Here is a 20760-nt window from a genome sequence, read left to right as displayed (position 1 = left end):
CAAAACCTCCACCGTCACGCCAATAGGAATACGCCCACACTATCACGACCCACGAATCCACGCGGCGGTCTTTCAACCGTGGTATTCCATTGGGGGTACACACTGCTGCACTCAAAATACACACACATTTACAAAACACAACCACGTTGGACAATTCCAAATACACCTGATACACATACACACACCACTCCCACACACCCAATACAATATAAAACACACACCCACATTACCCACAAACCCTTACAACAAACAATTTGGAAGAAGCAGAGAGACAGCAAAGCAAAGACCACACCAGCATACAGAGGCACTCAACACCATCACTCATACACATCCACGCACAAAACAACACACACCCCTAAACATCACCCCTTACATCACAACACACACCACCTCACACATCACCCACACCACCCCATGGCACCGCAAAGACACCCCAGGTTTTCTGAGGAGGAGCTCAGGGTCATGGTGGAGGAAATCATCTGGGTAGAGCCACAGCTATTCAGATCACAAGTGCAGCACACCTCCATAGCTAGCAAGAGATATGGTGCAGAATCGTGGACAGGGTCAACGCAGTGGGACAGCACCCAAGAACACGGGATGACATCAGGAAGAGGTGGAACAACCTACGGGGGAAGGTGTGTTCCGTGGTCTCAAGACACCACATTGCGGTTCAGAGAACTGGCGGCGGACCCCCATCTCCTCCCCCACAACTAACAACATGGGAGGAGCAGGTCTTGGCTATACTGTATCCTAAGGGCCTCGCAGGAGTAGCTGGAGGAATGGACTCTGGTAAGTCAAATCTTTCACTACTTCATCCCCCACCCTACCTGCATGCTATCACATACCCCCAGCCTCCCCCTCATCCCCATCACTCCAACTCCTCACATATGTCCCACTATCACAAACCACACATCCCAACACCAAGCCCTGCATGCAACAACAAAGCATGGACACCCATCACCAATGCATGTCCACTACAGATACCCACACAGACCCCTAAACAATTATCACACAAGGTCCTACACAAGAATGTAAACACTGGGGTACAGGGTCACCCACCCATTGCACACCATGGCACACACAGATGCAATAATCATGCCTTTACACCCCTGCAGGACCTCTACCCAACGTCACCGGACAGGAGGTTCCAGACATGTCCACTCCCCCACAGAAGAGGCCCACAGTGATGACAGCAGCTCTGTCCAACTGGATCTAGATGACCAGCCCGGCCCATCTGGGACCTCGGGACAGTCGGTTCCCCTCACACAGTCACAGGCCACTAAAGAGCCTTCCCCCTCAGGAAACACCAGCACAGCACCCACCCAGCGGGCCCATACCTCTTTCCCCAGGACACGTCAAGCAGCAGTGTGTCCACCACTACAGGGAACCCAGGCTAACCCACCACCCCAAGAACAGCAGGGACCTGGGGGCAGTGGGCACACGGTCCAGGGGACAGAGGCCCAGGAATACCTGGGAACTGGGAGGTCTGCTGTGCGAAAGGGGGAAGACAGGCCCAGGGAACCCACTCTCCACAAGGCCCTCTCCAACATCATGGGAGCGTACCATCATTCCCAGGAGACGATGGCAACGGTACTGGCCAAGTTTCAGGAGACCCAGTGGCTGCAGGAGGAACAGTATTTGGGGTTCAGGGAGGAACTCAAGTCAATCAATACCACCCTGGGCACCATTGTAGGGGTGCTGAAAGACCTCGTGAACACCAGGAGGGACACTGTGGCACAACAAGGGGGCCCTGACACTAGCCTGTATGATGAACTGCCCACCACCTCTGCTGGCGCTAGTGGACAGGAGGCACTGCCACAGGACCACGACACCAGCACCCCACCCCCTGCAGATGGAGATCCACCCTGCAAGCGGTCCCTGAGATCCAGGACAAAGACAGAGAACAATGCAAAGACCCCCCCCAAGAAATGAGACCACCCTGAATGTCATCCTTCTGTCCCACGTTGTCACCCTGTCCATCTTTAAACTGCCCTAGCTCCACTTCCTATGCCCCTTTGGACAATGCACCTGTGAGACAAATAACTGGACTCTGCCATGGACATTCCTCCACCATCACCCCTGACCATTTTACAACCCCCTCCACTTTTTAGCACTTAAATAAACACCCTTGAATCACAAAACAATCTGGAGTCAGTCTGTGCTTTCACAAATGTGTATTTGCAATAACTGAGGGAAATAGCAATGTCCATTGTATTGTCAACATACCTATGTCACATAGCTCTAGCCCATGAGGTAACATAGCAGAGGTCACACAGTGGGACCCACATCTGTGAAATCGAAAGGGAAAGTGACAAATTAGGGTTCATACACTGGGTGAATGTGACATACAGATGATAGGTCGAACAATTATATCAGATGTAGGAGACAGTGATGTCTTCTTACCTGTGTCTCACTGGAAGTATTGCTGGATCACAGTGTTTCTGTTGTCTATGTCCTCTTCTTCTGCCTCCTCTTCTTCACTGTCCACAGGCTCCACAGCTGCCACAAGACCTCCTTCTGGACCATCCTCCTGCAGAAAAGGCACCTGTTGTCGCAAAGCCAAGTTGTGCAGCATACAGCAGGCCACAATGATCTGGCACACCTTCTTTGGTGAGTAGTATAGGGAACCACCTGTCATATGGAGGCACCGGAACCTGGCCTTCAGGAGGCCAAAGGTCCTCTCTATAACCCGCCTAGTTCGCCCATGTGCCTCATTGTAGCGTTCCTCTGCCCTTGTCCTGGGATTCCTCACTGGGGTCAGTAGCCATGACAGGTTGGTGTAGCCAGAGTCACCTGCAAATGTCGAGGGACAACTGTTAGACACACACTATCCATTAGGGACAACCCCAGACCCAGACATCTATTCACACTGTATAGGGTCCTTGTCCTCACCTAATAACCACACACGGTGCCTCTGGAGTTGCCCCATCACATAAGGGATGCTGCTATTCCTCAGAATGTAAGCGTCATGCACTGAGCCAGGAAATTTGGCATTCACATGGGAGATGTACTGGTCGGCCAAACACACCATCTGCACATTCATTGAATGGTAGCTCTTCCGGTTTCTGTACACCTGTTCACTCCTGCGGGGGGTACCAAGGCCACATGTGTCCCATCAATGGCACCTATGATGTTGGGGGTATGTCAAAGGGCATAGAAGTCACCTTTCACTGTAGGCAAATCCTCCACCTGAGGGAAAACAATGTAGCTGCACATGTGTTTCAGCAGGGCAGACAACAGTCTGGACAACACGTTTGAGAACATAGGCTGGAACATCCCTGATGCTATGGCCACTGTTGTTTGAAAAGACCCGCTTGCCAGTAAATGGAGTACTGACAGGACCTGCACTAGAGGGGGGATTCCTGTGGGATGGCGGATAGCTGACATCAGGTCTGGCTCCAACTGGGCACACAGTTCCTGGATTGTGGCACGATCAAGTCTGTAGGTGACAATTACATGTCGCTCTTCCATTGTCGACAGGTCCACCAGCGGTCTGTACACCGGAGGATGCCGCCATCTCATCACCTGCCCCAGCGGACGTGCACTATGGATGAGAACAGCGAGCAGAGGGTCAACCAACACTGAGGTACTAAAACAACTTTATTGCACACAGTTGTCAATCCGCCATGTGCCTGTCTTAGTGTTTATGCAAGGCCTAGACATGTGTGATACATTTCAAAATAATGCCATGTGGTCCCCTGAAATGGCGGCTGCCTGACCTGTAATGTGGGACAAGGGGATATGAGGTAACTGCGCTGGCGTTGTACACCGTTGCAGTAGGCGGTCGAAGACCGCAGCGCAATCCTGTATTGGTTAACATTGGACCCTATGGGTCCCAGGAGCCAATGACGATGTACGCCGGTGGTGACAGTACGCACCGCCACGGACGTAACCGCCATTTTCTCTCTGTTCACTCACTTGATACCTAATCTTCAACAGGAGAGGACCTACACTGCAAGTGCTGCTGTGACCTCAGTCTGGAAGCAACGATGGCTCATGTGTCTGTGGAAAGGGCCTCTGCCTTCACATCGGAGGAGTTGGATAAACTAGTGGATGGGGTCCTCCCCCAATACACGCTACTCTACGGTCCTCCAGACAAACAGGTGATACACTGTGAGCATGCTGTATGGGCAATGCCTGTTTGGAGTGGTGTGGATGGAAGATGGGGGGGGGGATGAGGCGTGCATGATCCGACGGTGAGTGTATGTGCGTCAGGGCAAGGGTGGGAACGTGGGCCAATGACTGTGACAGTCCGGACGATTAATCCACCTTTTCCCCTGTACTATTCCTGTAAGTCAGCGCCCACCAGAAGAAGGATATTTGGCGTGCTATCGGCAAGGACGTCCGGGCCCTGGGGGTCCACCACAGACGGAGCACCCACTGCCGGAAAAGATGGGAGGACATTCGCCGCTGGAGCAAGAAGACGGCGGGGGCCCAGCTAGGGATGGCCTTCCAACGTGGGAGGGGTGCCCGTCGCACCATGACCCCCCTGATGTTCCGGATCCTGGCGGTGGCGTATCCGGAGTTGGATGGGCACTTGAGGGCATCACAGCAGCCACAAGGGGTTGAGTACAGTCACATCCATCTGACTCTGCGCGCATTGGAGGTGTTTGGGTGAGGTAGGTGGGCTGTGGGTTCCCCTAGGCTAGGGCGAGCCTTGTAGACAAGGACCCTTTGTGAGGCATGCTAAGTGGCACCCCACCCCACCAGTAGTAAGAGCCATCTACACCTAGTCAGGCTCCTGTGACTTCCATGGGTGCAGCAATCGGGCATAGGCTATGTACCCCATGTCCCTGTGAGGAATTAGGGAACTCTAAGTGCATGGAGTTGTGCAGAGGGCTGCTCTGTCTGTAATGTACGCCAACTGTAGCGGTATTGCATGTACTGAACATGTCTTTCTACTTTCTTCCCCCCCCCCTTTTTGTGGTCTCCCTGTTCTTGTGTGCATTAGCATCATCAGGCGGAGGAGCTGTGCCACCGGAGCAGGAGGGAGCTGCATCCCACATGGCCCTGGAGGGCGACACTACGGAGTCAGAATTCACCAGTGGGACGGAGGGCGAGGGGAGCTCCACGGCAGGGACTGGAGCAGAGACCAGTGGCACCAACTCCTCCTCTGATGGGAGCTCCCTTGCGGTGGTGGGCCCCTCTGTGCCCCCGCATATACAGGTACACTCGCCACCCCCCCTACCAGCACCGCCCTGCCAGCAGCCCCTCAGCGTGTGCCCCGTGGCCACTCACCCAGGAGGGTGGGCATCTCCTTCGTCCCAGGCACCTCAGCCCCTGCCCCAGTTAGCCCTGCTGCCCTCAGTGAGTAGGCCATTGACCTCCTGAGATCCCTAACTGTTGGGCAGTCTATCATTCTGAATGCCATCCAGGGTGTAGAGAGGCAGTTGCAACAGACAAATGCATACCTGGATGGCATTCATTCTGGCCAGGCAGCCCAACAGCGAGCATTTCAGACTCTGGCCTCAGCACTGATGGCAGCCATTGTCCCTGTGTCTAACCTCCCCCCTCCAACTTCCTCCACCCAGACCCAATCCCCAGTACCTCAGCCTATCTCAAGCACACCATCAGACCAGCATGCACTCACCTCAACACACAAGGGTAGCTCTGGCAAACATAAGCACCACACATCCCACAGGCACTCACACAAGCATCATACCCATGCACACATACCAACATCCACTGCCTCCACTGTGTCCCCCTCCTCCACGTTTTCCCCTCCTTCCCTCCCTGTCACGTCTCCACTCATACCTGCATGCACCACATCCTCAGCCACTACCTCCATCACCAGCACGCCCATCACCACACACTGCTCACGTGCAATTACCACCCCCACTACCATTCACACATCCCCTCTTTCCTCTACCAGTGTGTCTGTGAGCCCTCCTCCCAAAGTACACAAACGCAGTCACACACCCACCCAACAGCCATCCACCTCACAACAGCCTTCAGCCCATGCACCTTCACCCAAAGTCAGCAAACGAACACCTCCTACAACCACTACCTCTTCCTCCACTCCCAAACCCCCTCCATCTACCCATCCCAGTGTGTCTAAAAAACTTTTCCTGTCAAACCTTGACCTATTCCCTTCACCTCCCCCACCCATTACGTCCCCTGGGGCCCCCTTTCCAGGTCCCAACCTAGCACCTCAGCCACCACATCACCGGACACAGTGGTGCCAGCAGTAACCGGATTCTGGAGTGCGCCAAGCAGCAGGGCTGCCAGTGTGCCAAGGAGCGAGGCCAAGGACATTCCCCCACCTCCAAAACAGAAGAAGTTGCCCACATCGCGGAGGGAGAAGGCCAAAACACCTGCCACCAAGAGCTCAGCCAGGACAACAGTTGGGAGTGGCAAGACAGCTGCACCACCATCCAAGTTGGGGAAGGACCAGAAAAAGAAAGACAAGTCAACGTCGCTGCCAACCTGCACAGCGGACAAGACCGCCACCGGCACTGCCACATGCATTGCCGCCAGCACCCAAGATACTGAGCCCTTCACCTGCACCGCAGACACTGTGCCCTTCAGCAGCACCAAGGTCAGTGAGCCTGCCACCAGCACCGCCGCTCAGGACACCACCACCAGCACCAAGGTCAGTGAGCTCCCCACCAGCACCGCCGCTCAGGACACCGCCGCCAGCACCAAGGTCAGTGAGCCCCCCACCAGCACCGCTGCCCAATGAGCGCCGCAAGCATCGCCGCTACTGAGCCCGCCGCCAGCACCGCCAGCGGCCACGCCACATCCTGAGCCAGTGGCACCACCGCAGACATGGCTGCCATCCCCAGTGGTCATTCGTACGAGGCTGGTGGTCAATTCCAGGGGCCTGGCCAGCTTGCATGTTGCACCACCGTCAGTGAAGTGTCACATCCACTACCTCAGTCCTTGGCAGGATGAAGCACTCTGGGCAAAAAGCCCCCTCCAGAACCAGTGGAGTATCACATCCACTACCTCTATTCTTGGCAGGATGAAGCACTCTGGGCACAAAGCCCCCTCCAGAACCAGTGGAGTATCACATCCACTCCCTCAGTCCTTGGCAGGATGAAGCACTCTGGGCACAAAGCCCCCTCCAGAACCAGTGGAGAAAGGGATCCACTACCTCTGTCCTTGGCAGGATGAAGCACTCTGGGCACAAAGCCCCCTCCAGAGCCAGTGGAGACTGTTATCCACTTGAGAGACTGTGGCTTTGCACTCCTCAGGATAAAGCAGTGAGCAAACCACCCACTGGAGAGACTTGAGAGACTGTGGCTTTGCACTCCACAGGATAAAGCAGTGGGCAAAACCACCCACTGGAGAGACTTGAGAGACTGTGGCTTTGCACTCCCCAGGATAAAGCAGTGGGCAAACCACCTACTGGAGAGACTTGAGAGGCTGTGGCTTTGCACTCCCCAGGATAAAGCAGTGGGCAAACCACCCACTGGAGAGACTTGAGAGACTGTGGCTTTGCATTCCCCAGGATACATCAATGGGCATGGAGCCCTCTCGTGGAGCTGGAGTTGTGCACTCATCCGGCTGAGGTGCTCCCTTCCCCCGAGGTGCCTGTGTTTTTTTCAATCTCATGCCCCTGCAGTGTTCTCTCCATTTCGATCAGGTATCTTGTGTGTGCCTCGCCCATGCATTTTGGGCCCAGTGGTCCACGGACTATATAGGTGCAGTACCTGGACTTTAATTCTTGGTATACATATTTCTTTATAGTGTATATAAAAATGTTATTAATGCATTTTACATGATTACAATCGTTCAACTCATTTCCTTTGGTCTTCCAGGGGGGGCTGGTGGATGTAAATGTAATGTTTCAGCATATATTGGTGTGTGTGTTGTTGGGGGTGAGGGTGGGGGTGGGGGTGTTGCGTGTTGCACGTGTGTGTCACTCTCTTTTCCCTCCCCCCTCCCCTGTGTCATAGGTGCAGTACTCACTGCGGTCGTTGCCGCCGTCGGTCGTGCTCCTGGTAGAGGAGCAGGAAGACAATCACAGGGAGTATTTGGAGTTCAGTCTCCATGGCGTCCCGGTTCCTCGTGGAATGTGTAGAGGTGAGTGTTTCCCATTCCAAGTCCTGTTTCCGCCATGTTTTTGTTTGCGTTGAATCCGCCCCGGAAAAGGTGGCAGATTGGCCTGTCATAATAGTGTGGGCGGTACATTGCCTTCCGCCTGTATGTTGGCGGTGACCGCCATGCTGTTTGTTTGTACCGCCGTGGCGGTCGGAGTGTTAAAGTGGCTGTCTATGTCTATGTTCCGCCACGGTCATAATTCCATTTTTTTTACCGCCGGCCTGTTGGCGGTTTTACCTCCGCTTTACCACCAACTGCCAGGGTTGTAATGAGGGCCACAGTGATTATATATTCATTCACAACACAAAGCTAAAAATACAAATTAGTAATACATCACCATGGGCCCATGACATCATCTCTTTGCCAACTTCAAGTCGGGAACCCAAGCGACTGCAGAAAGAGAGAAAACTACCCTGAATGGGAATCCGGGCAAAAGGCGTCCCCCGAATGAGTTCTGTCCAACCCCAGTCATTAATCCTCCCTCTTATGTATCTTAAACAAGCTGGAGAGGAGAATTTTAGAAACTCTCGCCTCCCATGCTGTAAGATGTTGATCAAACGCTGGCTGTACCAAATCAGTATTGTAAATAAGAATGTGTGAGACTGGCCAACTCTCACAGTATTTTTCCAGGACTGAGCTGTTCTCTGCCTTACCATAAACATTCTCAACCTGGTACATCTTATCATCAGTGCTCCTCACTCCTCCATGTTATGTACCCAACCTGCAGTGAGAAAGAGCGAAAATATGTTGCACAAGCTGTGCGCAGAAGAATACCTGACAGTGTGTGAAGCTAAGCTAAACACAAAATGGGGTCACTGGTCAAGATGGAGCTGGTAGTTAAATACGAATAGCATTACAGCTACCCATGTGGATGGCACAATCAGTTCTGCAGGCCAACTAGTAGCATTTGATTAACAGGCACTGTGCACACCTGTCGCACTATACTAGGGACTTACTAGTAAATCAAATATGGCAATAATGGATAAACCATTCACCAATACAATTTAAACTGAGACCATCTGCATTTTAGCACTGGTAAAGTGTGCATAGTCCTAAAGCCAACAAAAAAAGGTCAGAAAAAATAGGAGGAAGAAGGCAACTAATTTAGGGATAACTCTGTAAAAGGGCCAGGTCCAACACCTTCGCTATTTGATCCTTGGTTATATGGTTCCATCACTACATCTGCATTGCCTGACAGTCCTCCTGGTGCTTTTGTGCCTCTGTGTGTTTCCTAGTGCCTATGGGGGCACATTATTGCCATATCCTCTGAAGTCCCCCGATAGTGCAAACTGTTTTCCCTTGCTGTGTATGCATTCATGTGTGTTACTCGTATGTACTGATTGTCATTGTGCCACTTGTTATTACAGGGCCTTCCGCCATGACTCTGAAATCACTCGTTAAAATGCAATACAATTCAGATGTGCAGATGGATTCTCCTGTGATGTGTCCTGACTTGTGTGGTGTTTCTCCATCATTTTCCCCTATCCCTACAACCCTCTTGATGTGATGCCCATAAAATCCCACTCCATTTTGAGTAGTCCCTCACACCATTTTAGGTAATGGGAATTGTCATATTCCCACTTTTATGCAGAATCATTGTCATGTCTGCCACTGTTGCAGATGTCGTCTGACCTTATCTTTCTAAAAATGGTGAACGTGTCAAGTCATTCAGCTGATGATATAGATATAACACCTGATGCAACATCAGTCTGGGGCAAGTGTCTACTTATCCTCACGTCAAAGTAAAATAAATACAAATACGTATAGGCAAAATAGTGTAGTCTGAATTGACGCCCTTTCACCTTATATGTTCATAAAAAAACGTCTTGGATGTACAAATTGATGCACTTACTCTCTGTCAAGTATTCCTAAACTTATGCCAGAAATTGCAATCTTTGATAAAATTTCATAGGTAAGGTCAGTCACTTGACCATTTGTCAAGAAAGGTCCTTCACCCAGATTATCTCACAAGATTCTGCCAGAGACTGTCTCATCTACTGCCAGTGCACTTCGAAGATGCTACATTTTGCCTGAAACTGATATGGCCAATTCCTGGAGGAAGGCCTCTACTGTAGCATGTGTGTGCCCTTCGTAGGGAGCATTGCTTTCACACCTCCATTGATAATGAAAGCTCTTGTATCAACTAGATACGCAGTGTGGTGCTTGCTACTGCCTAAGAAACTCTGGGCTGCATGTTGCTTTACTCTCCATGCTCTTCTAGTGTAGCACACACAAGTAGGTTTTAGGGTGTTAGATTTATATGACATTTTAACCATGTTAGAAATGTTAATTTTATTGTTGTTCACAACATATCTTCTTGCTGTTTTGTGATATCCAGTGTAGTTATTTTATATGTGCCGAGAAACAGGTTCACCCTGCTGTAATAAATACATTTAGATTAAGAGTGTCTCTTCTTCTTAGTGCAATGTGTGTGCGATATTGTGAATAACAAACTAGATTTGTTTCTGTTACCACACTGTTTCTGATCCTGTTGCAAGGATTGCTAGTAACCAAAAAGCAATAATTATAGTTCAATTATGTAGTGGGTGGAGTTCTGCACGGCTTCAGTAACCTGTCTTTCACATTCAGGAGTTATCCAGAAGGTTGCTCTACTGTCCCATATCTTGGGAACTCCTCATGGGGAAAATAGTGGAGTATCCTCTGAGTCTAGAGCCTAGCTATCCTTAGCTGGAATGGGCACATTCCTGACATTACTAGGCACAAGAAAGGGAAAGTAATTAAGTAAGTCCCACAATGCTTTCTCATGTTCCTGCCAAGTCTTAGCTCTTATCTTTCATAAGAAATGGTGCCTAGAACTGACTTCAAGAAGTGGAAGTCACGGAATGAAAATTAAGGGAGATTAGAGCAACTGCAAAACACAAAAGGGGGGAAAACAAACAAAAGCAAAAGTATAGAAAAGGAAAGGAAGAAAAATAATAGAGAAGGAAAGATGTAATTATAAAACGGACTAGGAAGGAAAAATGGCCAGGAAACTCATGTATAAAAACAGTACATATTTTTAGGAAACTTGTGTATAGAAAGAAGAAAGTCGAAAGGTAGACAGAGGCTCCATGAGTTTTTTTCATTTATTTGTCTTTCTCATTGTTAATACTTATACAGTATGGTTGTTTTCTGAGGTCACGGTCTGCTGGTGGGGTGAAAGACGAGCATGGAGCAGATCTTGTCGATCACGAAAACATGTAAATGAGGAAAAGGAAAGACCATTTTGTGAGAACTTTTCTTTGTTAACTAACCTAGAAAAGATAGACTCCATAATACATTAAACAATTGAGGCTTTACTTTTCTCGGTCTAAGGGGGACATTCCGACCCCGGTGGGCGGCGGGCGCCACCCGCCGGGCGGAAACCGCACAAACACCGCCCTGCGGTCAAATGACCGCAGGGACCATTCTAACTTTCCCGCTGGGCCGGCGGGCGATCTTCAAAAGATCGCCCGCCGGCCCAGCGGGAAAGCCCCAGCAAAGATGAAGCCGGCTCCGAATGGAGCCGGCGGATTTGCTGGGGTGCAACGGGTGCAGTTGCACCCGTCGTGATTTTCAGTGTCTGCCAAGCAGACACTGAAAATCTTAATGGGGCCCTGTCAGGGGGCCCCTGCACTGCCCATGCCAGTGGCATGGGCAGTGCAGGGGCCCTCAGGGGCCCCACGACACACGTTCCCGCCAGCCTCTTCCTGGCGGTGTAAACCGCCAGGAACAGGCTGGCGGGAAGGGGGTCGTAATCCCCATGGCGGCGCTGCATGCAGCGCCGCCATGGAGGATTCCCCCAGCCGGGGGAAATCCGGCGGGAAACCGCTGGACCCGGCTGGGCGACCGCGGCTTCACAGCCGCGGTCGGAATACCTGATGTAGCACCGCCAGCCTGTTGGCGGTGCTACCTCCGGCCTCCACCCTGGCGGTCTATGACCGCCAGGGTCGTAATGAGGCCCTTAGTCTTCTGTTAAAGTCTCTCCACCTCATTCACAGCCACAATATTGTCCCCAGTCCCCCATATTTTATGGTGTTTTTGTGGGGCATCCTATAGCTATGTACATCAGCAGTTTTATCATCCTAACTTTGCTCCGCTCCAGCTCTCAATTTGTTAAAGATCTGGACTTCAGGCATCCTCCAGTTGTGTGCTGTCTCGCTTCCCTAAGACAAGCCCCAGTTCCAAGAATACCTTCTCATACGTATTGAAACCAGTGTCATCTAGCATATTTAGTACTGCTGCCTCTGGTAGGAGTGTAATGTCTCTGCCACTTGCCTCTGGCAAGGTGTATCCAGCTGGCACCAAAAAGGGATAAATGTTGTTTCAATTCCATAGAGCATGGTCAAAATCACCCACTTCTATCTCACACCTAAGGCACGTAGGAGAGTGGCCTATGTTGCTATGCCATAACCATTTCCTCGTGAAATAAACTCAGTGCAGAAATGTAGGTACATTTACAAGCCCATTTGCCCTTGATGGTCCAGGGGCGCATACTGCAGGGCCATATTTAAAAGGAAAAGTAAACCCACCCTGCCTGGCTTTTCATGGCCTTGTAAATATGGACTGAGTAATTGCAGCGCCAAGTCGCTGCATTGACTCTCCCAGCGACAGGGAGGCATGCCATGGGCATTACGATAGGTGTTCCCACATAACACCCATGGCATTTGACACATTCACAGATTGATGAGATTTTGTAAACCTGGGAATGCATCAAAAGCCTATGCCTCCCCAAGGGAGACACAACAACGAAAAATGCTTTTATATCTCCTTGGTTTTCCTTTTTCTATGTGTGCTTCACTCTGCAGCACACATAGAAAGGGGAAATTGGCTCTTTTGATTATTTTTGTGCAGGAAGGTGTCCCTACCTGCACAAAAACAATCATCCCTGCAACGCAGACACCCTTGCACCATGGTGAAAGGGTGCCTGCATTGGTGCTTAGCAGCCATTGTGCGCCAGTGCAGAGAAAAAGGAAAGGAGTGCTCAGTATCCTACAGATACGGAGCACTCCTATCCTTTTCTTTTGATGGAGGGCAGCACAGCAAGAAGGCCTGCGGGGCTGCGCTGTGTCAAAAGATTGTAAATATTTCCGTTAAATTGTATCGGGTGGAATATAGTTGAAATTGCCATCTCTCTTGGAGCCATAAGAGCATCTTGCCAATCTTCATCGCCTAACTGGCCTAGGTCTGTTTCCCAATCCAGCATGAGTGTGTGTAATGTATTTGGGGTGTGGTTAATTAGCAATCTGTATATCCTGTGTTGGAAATGGGGACGTAGCCCTGGAAAACAACAGAACATGTGCTCTCTGACAGTCAGATTGTACAGCCCTTCAGATTTGTTTCGCTCTGCTACCTAACATCCATCCATCTAGTGCTTTGCAACGGTTCTCCACAAACTCCCCCCCAAGACTGGTGATACAGTTTCCTGCTGCCACTCTTCAGGGGTGACTCCGTACTTTGCAATCAGGGCTTCCTACATGGGGGTGTACCTCTGCCTGCCTCTCCCTTCTAGGACCAGTAGGGCATCCCTCCTCTTATCAGGAATATAAGTCCCCAGGAAAGTGACTGACATATGTCATCCCCCTTCTTGAAGCTAGGTACCAAGTCTCAATGGACTCCACTTGCAGCGCTGGTGAGTTCAGAACTCTAATGCTATGCTCAAGGTTCAGTTTCACTTCCTCAAAAGCAAGCTTTTCCCTTGCAGCCTCCGCCATCCTCTCATGCGCTAAGGCCTTCTCAGCCTCTAGTCTTCTCTCCTCCACAGCCAGCTGCACCAGCTGCAACCTCAGGTCCCTCTCTGCCTGTCTATCCTTGAGTTCCTTGGGGACACGGCATGGGAGGTGACACTGCTCCTGGTACTAGACCTAGCAAGGGGCTCCCTATCTATGGGGTCCTCCCTCTCTGCTGGCATCCCTGCCCAGTCATTTTCCCCTTCCTCCTCAGTTTCCTCAGGGTCACTGCCCTCTGGGGGTGTGGATGGGGAACCCTCCAACTCAGAGTCCTCACCATTCTCAAGGTCCTCCCCACGGTCACCCTCAGAACCATCCACCTCGTGCTCCTCTTCCTCAGTTGCTTTCCCACGGCCCATCTCAAAATGGGACAGAGTTTTCAGAAGGTCCCAACTCACTGGTAGTCCCATCTCCCTGCAGAAAACCTTTAACACCTCCTCATTGTAATACAACAGGTGGTCTAGGTTAAAGATTAACCCCATTTTGGCAAGTTACAAAACACAAGTGTAAGCAACAAGAGCCCCAAGTACGGAAGCTGAGGTAGGGGTAAACAATAAAATAATCAATGAGAGAACAGGAGAAAATCAACACCACATAATGGTCTAAGGGCAGAGTTTGTATTGTAACAATGAGTCACTGTAGTGCCACGCAAATGCAACTCCTATGCTCACCGCTTATCACCAACATTAGAAATGGGGTTTCTGGTTGGTTATGGTAGGCACCTCAGCCGTAAAGAACCCACCACTCTAGTCAGGGTAAGTAAGTTACATACCAAAGATAACCCGTGCTCACCTCTGGTAGCTTGGCACAGAGCAGTCAGGCTTATCTCCAAAGTCAATGTATAAAGTATTTGCACAACACATTCACACCAGTGACACAAGGAATACACGACAAAAGTGGCTTTACACAAGGCTATATAAAAAGTCTGTGTGCACTACTCAAATACTGAGTCAGTACTCTTTATCTTGGCTAGGCAAGAATCTAAACTTCAAATATCATGACATCAGGGCATGAACGCCGCAGTAAGATTGGAGGACATAACTTGTAAATCACAAGGACCATCAGAGTACATAAATCACCTTGTATCATTGTGACTGCCTGAACCCTTACATGTTACCCTAGACACATCATTCCCCCACAGTTCACCATAATTGAGGGGCAAATAATGTCATGCACAAATGGCACTCATAAACCCTAAGGCAACCCCCACCCCTGCAGCAGTAGTGTACTTGTGCATTTAGGGTAGGTGACGCAGATTGCCAGGTAGCCTTGTACACTGTGCAGCACTCGTGACAACGATATTCTTAGGAAAACCATGGGGCGCAGAAGTATCTGCACTTCTATTAGTGGTGATACAGTGATTTTGCAAAAGTACCTCAGGCAGCAGGGACACCTGCACGTCTACTACATACAGTATGGTAACCTCTGGAGGTGATCCTGCTGGCCTTTCTTTGCACTGCTGTGGGGATATTTTACCCCTGGTTCAACAACGCCCCCAGCCCTGGCCGACAATAAGAGGAGACCCTCCTCAGGCCCCTCCTGCATGCACATGGGGGAATATCACAGGGAGACCCTCCTTGGGCCCCTCCTGCATGCAGAATCACTGCAAGAGCTGCTTCCCTGGCGTGCAGCGCAGCTGCTTGTAGATATAAGCTGTTGGGGGCCGTCCCAGCAAAGGGATTCCCTCCCAGCGAGGTATGGTGGCTCAAGTGCACCGCACTGCTCTCAGCAGTGGCTATGGCACGAACACTGCTCCAGTCTTCCAGCGGTGCGCAGAATCCCCAATATGTCTTTCGCACTTCTACTAACTTGACGGTATGGCTTCCCACATCGGCCTGATGCTTGGCCAGGAGTGTGGTACACTCCACCTCCGTGCTGCGGAGGTCAGTGTTGAGGAGGGCGTGCTGACACCTTTAACTTCTACACCACACGAAGGAGGCGATGGGTGCCACAGGAGTGGGGCCTTTGCGGAGAGCAGGCAGCAGGGCACTCAAGGTTCTCTCTGCATGGCCTTCAGTGCTCAACACGCGCCAAGGCATAAAGAGGGTGGTATGAAAAATACAAAACGTTCAACACACGCTGTTTCACAGAAGGCTGTATTTGTCAACCTCAGTGTCCGAGTGGATCCCACTGGCGTGAAGGCTCTAAAGGAGCAGAGGCCACCCCACAGGCCCCATGGGGAACACTAGGGGTGAGGCCTAAAGGTAAATAGCAATCAGTAGGACAGCACATAAGGCAGCTAGACCATAAAGTGGTTCCTCCAGGCAAAACAGCAGTCCTTTAGCCACACAGTATCAGGGAGAAGCTGGAGGCAGAGCCACAAACAGAAAAGCAATCCAGTGGATCCTTATGCCACCCAGCAGCCAGCGGGCAGCAGGGCAACAACAGAAGAGCAGTCCATATGACTCCTTTGCACAGCAGTCCTTCTGACAGAGACTCAGTCCCAGTTCCAAAAGTGCTCTAAAATCATAGGGTCAGAGCCCCTGTACTTATACTCAAAAAAATGCCTTTGTTCAAGGGGTGACTTCAAAGGGACCCTTACAAGTGTAACACAACCCCTTTCAACCCAGCCCTGGCTCCAGGGATCAGTGGGGAGTAAAATAGCCCATTTTGTGAGGCATGGACACAGCCTATACAAATGTAAGTGTGCCCAACTCCCTCTCTCCCGGCTCAGGAATCAGTATGCAGATGCTCCCAGTCCCTCCTGTGTGATGGCTGTCTAGAAAGTATGCACAAAGCGTAGCTATCACTCTGCCCTAGACATGGATTGGATTGAGGCTGCAAACCACATAGAGTTATAAGCACAGAGAAATGCACACTTTCTAAAAGTGGCATTTCTACAACAATAATGTAAAATCCAAATACACCAGTAAGCAGGATTTCCCACTACCACTCCAAACATACCAAAAACATGCCCGCCCTTCTTTTTCAGATCAGAAATTCCCACTTAAGAAGATATAAGGGAATTCCCAATGCTAAACTATGAGGGGAGCAGCCCTCATAGTAGTGACAAACTGTCACTACTAGGACATGTAAAACATAATGGTACATGTACTGCCTTTTACTTACACAGCACCCTGCCCACAGGGCTACCTAAGGCCTATCTTTGTGGTGACTTAGGTGTAGTAAAAGGGGAGTTTAGGCCTTGGCAAGTAGTTTGATTTGCCAAGTCAATGTGGCAGCAAACTGCGCACGCAGGTACTGCAGTGGCAGGCCTTAGACAAGTTTGAAAGGTTACTGCAGTGGGTGGTGCAATCAGCACAGCAGGCCCAATAGCAGCATTTAATTTGCAGGCCCTGGGTATAAGGTATACCACTTTATATGGCACTTAAAGATAAATGAAATATGCCAAACTGGTGTAAGCCAAACATACTAAATTTTAGGGGAGAGAGCACATGCACTTTAGCACTGATTAGCAGTGGTAAATTGCCCAGAGTCATAAAACCAACAAAAGAGGATCAGAAAAATAGGAGGGGAAAGGCAAAACGTTTCGGGATAACTGTAAAGTTTACTCCACAGAATTCTTCTTCTTTTTCCAGGTTTCCTTTATTATAGTTAAGAAGTCATAACACCTTCAGCAGTTATCAAACACAGCCTTTCTTCTCTCCCCTCAGATCCTTTCTCCCCCAATCATTCTATTCCTAACCTCAGCTTACTACATCATCACATTCCAGGTTCCATAAAGGAGATGTTACAATGAATAGTAGGATCTCCACACACCTCCCCCCTTTCATTATAAAAACAAAACAAAATAAAAAGAACAATGAATACAATATGATCAACTATGTACAATAATGTAGAGCATTATGAAAATTTCAACAATTAAGTTTGCAAACATTCCCCATGTCCCATGTAGAACCATTTTCTAAAACCACCACATTTTTTTTTACATTCAACACTCGTTGAGGAGGAAAATATTTGCTTTCTCCTTTAAGAACAATACCTTTCTTCCTTACTGCCACCCAATCTCCTCTTTGAATAGTGCGAGATTTCACACTCATCCTCATGTTGTAGTGCGTGGCACACTTTTCCTGAATTTTCTCAACCTTTGCCCTTACTGACTCTCTGTTAACCATCACTTTCTTATTGGTCTTCAACCACACCGGACACTCCAACACACCAGGTTCCCTCCCCTTTAACGATACAAAAGGTGACACTCCTGTTATAGAATGGGGAGTCGTTCGATAAGTCCATATCATCTTACTCAACTCTTTTTTCCACTGAAGTTGATTCGCCAAGGATAACTGAATGTTTTCCATTATTAATCGGTTTACCCTCTCCACCAGACCATTGTCTTGCGGATGGAAAAGTGCTACCCTCTCGTGTCTAATTCCAACTTTTCGTAAATAATCAGTCATCTCTGATGATATAAATTGCACCCCATTATCGGACACAATATATTTTAGTATGCCCTCTTCCATGAATACCTCCTCAAAGAACTCTATCACTACTGAAGTTTTCACATGCTCAACCACCTTAGTAATGAACCATTTGGAGTGATAATCTACTAACACCAGTATATATTTACACCCCACTCCCAGACTGGATATAGGTCCAATGAAATCTACAGCCAATTTTTCCCATGGACCATTAGGGAATTTCACAGGAGCCAGAGGTACGTGCCTTAACACCTTGGTCTTATCGCTGTTGGCACACCCCACACACATTTTTACTGCTTCTTCCACTTGTTTGTCCATCTCAGGCCACCAAAATGTCTGCCTCACCTTCCTTTTCATTGTTCCCCTGCCCAGATGTCCTTGATGGGTAATCTCTATAATGTGTTTACGTATACTAACAGGTGGAACAAGTTGGTCCCTTCTTAATAATCTCCCATTAACTATACTTAGTTGATCTCTAGCTCTAAAATACCTTACCAAATCACAATCCCGCTCATCACCATTCTTCCAACCATTAACTACTCTTTCCTTTACAACTTGCATAGTGGGGTCACTGACTTCTGCCTGTTCCCATTCTTGTGCCGTTATAGCCATCTCTCCTAAAATAGTGCTCACAACATCTTTGGACTCCTCTTCCTGAAACTCACCTCCATCCACGGGGGCTCTAGACAAATAGTCCGCCAAAACATTCTTACTACCTTTCACAAATTCCACCGTAAAGTTGTAGTTCAATACTGACAACAACCATTTGGAAATTTGCTGGGTAATACCACCCTCTAGACCGCGTCCCCCTTTAAAAATGTAGGTAAGTGGCTTGTTGTCGGTCTTCAACTTAAAGGGTAAACCCCACAAATAAAATTAAAAATGGTTTATTCCCCAACAACAAGCTAGGGCCTCTCTCTCTATTACAGAGTATGAGACTTCGGCACCTTGTAATCTCCTGGACGCAAAACCAATGATGCGTTCCTCACCTTCCTTAACTTGAGTTAACACAGCTCCAACACCTACATTACTAGCATCAGTCGTTAAAAAGGTTTTGGCACATTAATCAAATATTCCTAAAGTAGGAACCCTTGAGATATGGGCCCTCATTCCTACTCTGCGGAACCGCCATATGGCCGCTCCGCGGTCGAAAGACCGCTGGGGCCATTCCGACCTTCCTGCTGGGCCAGCGGGCGCTAACATTGTTAGCGCCCGCCGGCCCAGCTGGAAGGCGGCCTGCAACACTGAAGCCGGCTCCGAATGGAGCCGGCGGTGTTGCAGGTGTGCGACGGGTGCAGTTGCACCCGTCGCGCTTTTCACTGTCTGCTAAGCAGACAGTGAAAAGCATGCTGGGGCCCTGTTAGGGGGCCCCTGCACTGCCCATGCCAGTGGCATGGGCAGTGCAGGGGCCCCCAGGGGCCCCAGGACACCCGTTCCCGCCATCCTCTTCCTGGTGGTGAAAACCGCCAGAAACAGGCTGGCGGGAAGGGGGTCGGAATCCCCATGGCGGCACTGCTTGCAGCGCCGCCATGGAGGATTAGCCCAGCCGGGGGAAATCCATCGGGAAACCGCCGGACCCGGTTGTCCGACCGCGGCTTTACCGCCGCGGTCGGAATGGGCTTTGAAGCACCGCCAGCCTGTTGGCGGTGCTTCAGTCATCCGCGACCCTGGCGGTCATAGACCGCCAGGGTCAGAATGACCCCCATGGTCCTTTAGTTCTTGAAAGGAGTACTTACAATTTTCATCCCATTCATACGCTACTCCCTTCTTCATAAGTTTCCTTAATAGTTCAACAATCTCAGTAAAGTTCTTAACAAACTTGGAACAACACTCTGCAAGTCCCAGAAATGACCTCAATTCTTCTTTCGAACCGGGTTCTGAAGCATGCTTAATTGCAGAGACAATACTTTTCTTTGGCCTAATCCCATGCTCATTTATTGTGTGTCCCAAATATGTTACTTCCCGTTTACGAATTGATGCTACAATGAATAGTAGGATCTCCACAATAACCCTACAGAAAGGGCCATTTCCAACACAGTGGAAACCATTTCCCCCAACAATAATGAGGTAGTTAATTCTGCCTCTAGAGGGTTAAGACAGAGACCTTTTAAGGCATGGGCAAAGTCAGCTCTGGCCCAGGGCCCCACCCTTTCAGAGGGACCCTGATAGAGCCAGATCTGTTCTGCAAAGAGTATTGCCCTGATGACCTTGAATATTTCTTAAACAGATTGTGTTTAATACCGTTTTCCTTTGTTTTATTTTTAATGTGGGCGATGTCTGCATGTCGTCTATTACAGACAATTTACAGAGAAAGGTTGTGTTAATGTTACATGCAACTTCCATAAAACAAAGTTTATTTTAGATCAAAACAGGACCTCACATATGAGAAAGGGCAGGGTGTCAAAGAGATTTTTTGCAGCAATATTGGTTGGCTACTGAAAACACACATCACTATCTCTGAATATTAGATGTAAACACATTTAGAGCTTGGATAAGGGTGCCTATGCACTATCAGTGACTTATCAAAAGAAGGCATGAACGAGTTGAAATTATGTTCTGAACAGGGGCCCCAAAATATTTTAGCCCAGAGCTCCCAAAATACTTAAGATCTCCCTGGGTTAAAGTGT

This window comes from Pleurodeles waltl, chromosome 4_2 (genome assembly GCF_031143425.1).
Source record: "Pleurodeles waltl isolate 20211129_DDA chromosome 4_2, aPleWal1.hap1.20221129, whole genome shotgun sequence".
In the NCBI taxonomy this organism is placed as follows: domain Eukaryota; kingdom Metazoa; phylum Chordata; class Amphibia; order Caudata; family Salamandridae; genus Pleurodeles; species Pleurodeles waltl.
The sequence above is the reverse complement of the archived record's forward strand: the minus strand, read 5'-3'. Positions refer to the sequence as shown.